This window comes from Lactuca sativa, chromosome 9 (genome assembly GCF_002870075.4).
Source record: "Lactuca sativa cultivar Salinas chromosome 9, Lsat_Salinas_v11, whole genome shotgun sequence".
Classification (NCBI taxonomy): Eukaryota; Viridiplantae; Streptophyta; class Magnoliopsida; order Asterales; family Asteraceae; genus Lactuca; species Lactuca sativa.
Genome location: NC_056631.2, coordinates 90,793,430 through 90,797,504, shown reverse-complemented (window position 1 = coordinate 90,797,504; position 4,075 = coordinate 90,793,430). Strand labels below are relative to the sequence as shown.

Genomic DNA, 4,075 nt, shown 5'->3' with positions numbered 1-4,075 from the left:
CATTCAATTCCTACATTTAATTTCCTAATATAACGGATTGACTTCTTGTTTTATCAAGGTGACGTAAGCAAATTGATCTAAGGGTGGAAAACCTATAAAGAAAACACAATCAACGATCCAAATTGTTTTAGATGATGTCATATGGTTTCTCTTTTAATAATATTTAGAGATTTAGAGATTTGTTTTCTACGTGGAAAATATGACATAATTTTGTGTAAATCGATTATTAAAAAGGTTTTAAATATATATACAAGTCGATATGATGAAAATTAACAGTTAATCAATTGAAATCTCATTTAAATTTAAAATAGAAGATATCATACTTGAAAGTGTATTGGTTCATAAAAATATCCGAAACTTTTGAAATTTGAAATTAATAGTTTCCGAGATTTCAACATAGAATGTATTTGGAAAGCAATTTTGAATGAAAATAGAGCCTAAATCTAAGGTTTACATTAATAAGGAACCAATTTTGTAGTTGTAAGTTTGGAAAGAATTCAAATATCATTTTTATTCAATTCCTACATTTAATTTCCTAATATAACGGATTGACTTCTTGTTTGATCATGGTGACGTAAGCAAATTGATCACACGGTGTAAAACCTATAAAGAAAACACATTCAACGATCCAGATTGTTTTAGATGATGTCGTAAGGTTTCTCTTTTAATAATATTTGGAGATTTGTTTTCTACGTGGAAATTATGACAAAATGTTTGTGTAAATCGATTATTAAAAAGGTTTTAAATATATGTACAAGTCGATATGATGAAAATTAACAGGTAATCAATTGAAATCTCATTTAAATTTAAAATAGAAGATATCGTACTTGAAAGTGTATTGGTTCATAAAAATATCTGAAACTTTTGAAATTTGAAATTAATAGTTTCCGAGATTTTAACATATAATGTATTTGGAAAGCAATTTTGAATGGAAATAGAGCCTAAATCTAAGGTTTACATTAATATGGAACCAATTTTGTAGTTGTAAGTTTGGAGAGAATTCAAAGATCATTTTTATTCAATTCCTACATTTAATTTCCTAATATAACGGATTACTTCTTGTTTGATCAAGGTGACGGAAACGAATTGATCTAAGGGTAGAAAACCTATAAAGAAAACACAATCAACGATCCAAATTGTTTTAGATGATGTCATATGGTTTCTCTTTTAATAATATTTAGAGATTTAGAGATTTGTTTTCTACGTGGAAATTATGACATAATGTTTGTGTAAATCGATTATTAAAAAGGTTTTAAATATATATACAAGTCGATATGATGAAAATTAACAGGTAATCAATTGAAATCTCATTTAAATTTAAAATAGAAGATATCATACTTGAAAGTGTATTGGTTCATAAAAATAGTCGAAACTTTTGAAATTTGAAATTAATAGTTTCCGAGATTTCAACATATAATGTATTTGGAAAGCAATTTTGAATGAAAATAGAGAGCCTAAATCTAAGGTTTACATTAATAAGGAACCAATTTTGTAGTTGTAAGTTTGGAAAGAATTCAAATATCATTTTTATTCGATTGCTACATTTAATTTCCTAATATAACGGATTGACTTCTTTTTTGATCATGGTGACGTAAGCAAATTGATCAAAGGGTGTAAAAACTATAAAGAAAACACAATCAACGATCAAGATTGTTTTAAATGATGTCATAAGGTTTCTCTTTTAATAATATTTAGAGATTTGTATTCTACGTGGAAATTATGACACAATGTTTGTGTAAATCGATTATTAAAAAGGTTTGAAATTTATGTACAAGTCAATATGATGAAAAATAGCAGGTAATCAATTGAAATCTCATTTAAACTTAAAATAGAAGATATAATGCTTGAAAGTGTATTGGTTCATAAAAATATCTGAAACTTTTGAAATTTGAAATTAATAGTTTCCGAGATTTCAACATATAATGTATTTGGAAGGCAATTTTGAATGGAAATAGAGCCTAAATTTAAGGTTTACATTAATTAGGAACCAATTTTGTAGTTGTAAGTTTGGAAAGAATTCAAGTATCATTTTCATTCAATTCCTACATTTAATTTCCTAATATAACGGATTGACTTCTTGTTTGATCAAGGTGACGTAAGCAAATTGTTGTAAGGGTGTAAAATCTATAAAGAAAACACCATCAACGATCCAGATTGTTTTAGATGATGTAATAAGGTTTCTCTTTTAATAATACTTAAAGTTGTAAAAAAATTCAAATAAAGTGTGTAAAAAATTCACAATCTAAATATATATCTAAAGTAGTTTTTCTTTTTGGCGGAAATCAATTACGCACAAAGAAGCGTGATACGAACCAAAAAAAAAGGACATGCGTTGATTGAGTGAGAAAATATGGACCATATTCAGCAACTACCATCATCTTCTTGTTATAAACCGGAAGGTCTAAACTAGTCATCTTCTCGAAGATATCGACAGCAAAAACAATCGGATAACTTGACGACGGCGGCAACGGCGGATAGCAGTTTTAAAACTACAAATTCCAGATGGTCTCTCGCCGGCATGACTGCTCTCATCACCAGCGGCACACGTGGGATCGGTTGCGCTATGGTGGAAGAATTGGCGGAGTTAGGAGCGGTTGTACACACATGATCTCGCAACGAGGCTGAGCTCAACCACCGCTTACAAGAATGGTCTTCCAAGGATTCACCGTCACCGGATTCGTCTGCGATGCAACTTCTCGTCCTCAACGCCAACACCTTTTACAAAAAGTCTCCTCTATCTTCAATGGAAAGCTCAACATCCTAGTAAGTTCTTTTGATTTTATTTCACCGATAAATTAGGGAATTTTTCGATACATCAAGTTTCATCATATTTTGCAGGAATTCCTAATCTTCTGAAACGAACACATTCATTATTCATTTTTGTGTTACTAATTGTATTCTTACAAATAATTATACAAACTTCGAAACTCTAGATAAACAATGTTGGGACGAACATAGTGAAACCTAGTTTGGAGTATACTGCAGAAGAGTATTCCCTGGTCATGGCTACAAATTTGGAATCGTGTTACCATATCTCTCAACTTTCACATCCTCTTTTAAAAGCTTCTGGATTTGGAAGCATTGTCTTCATTTCCTCTATTGCAGGTTCTGTTCATGTTAATTACACATCTATCTACAGACCCACTAAAGGTAATATGGTTTTCTTTTTATTGATTGTATTTGGTGTTACAAGAAATTTTAAGCTTCCATTTTCTGTTCATAGCTGTAATGAATCAACTTGCAAAGAATTTAGCTTGTGAATGGGCTAAAGATAACATTCGGAGTAATAGCGTAGCTCCAGGGTGCACTAGAACTCCACTTGTTGAACCTGTAATACACCTCAATCCTACCCTTCTTTATATTTGTTCTATTTAACCCATTAAATGTTATGATTTTAATCAACCAATAAGCAAATTTTGTGTAGTTGCTAAGTAATGAGGAGTTTTTGGGTACAATGGTATCAAGAATACCTTTGAAACGCATTGCTGAAGCGAATGAAGTGTCATCAATGGTGGCGTTCCTTTGTCTACCTGCTGCTTCTTACATCACTGGTCAGACAATTCTTGTTGATGGAGGATTTTCTGTTAATGGTTTCCCGTGACTTGCAAAAATGCTCAAGGAGTTTCTCTTTTGATTAGTATTGATCTTTCTTTGTTTAAAAATTAGTGGTGAGTATCAAAAATAGATGATGTAAGTTATGATATATGTTGAATGTATGATTGTACAAAACTCATATTATCTCTCTCGGATTTTAACAAGGTATTGAATTTTGAGCATCAATGGAAGAATTCGTGAAGTAAATTAGAGTGAACCGCAAAAATAGTGTGGTCGGTTAACTAGTCATGTGATGTATATAGTTCCTCATTGGTTTTAACATATTTATTTAAATCTCCAACTTTAGACCATTTTTTAACTTATGCCGTAAAAAATGATGTTAATAGTATTTTAATCTCCAACCTGTATCATTTTTTTTGTAACGTTGTTAAAATCGGAATCTTGTATAAGATCTTTTTCTACTCTGCAATATCGTGATTGTAAGATCCTACCAAAAACATTTTAAAACATAAAAAATATT

At 30.4% G+C, this 4,075-nt stretch overlaps 1 pseudogene; it reads left to right on the top strand.

Annotated features, from left to right (window-relative positions):
* The first annotated feature begins 1,277 nt into the window (after positions 1-1,277).
* On the top strand, positions 1,278-3,601 carry LOC111912419 (tropinone reductase homolog At5g06060-like; annotated as a pseudogene).
* The last annotated feature ends 474 nt before the right edge of the window (positions 3,602-4,075 follow it).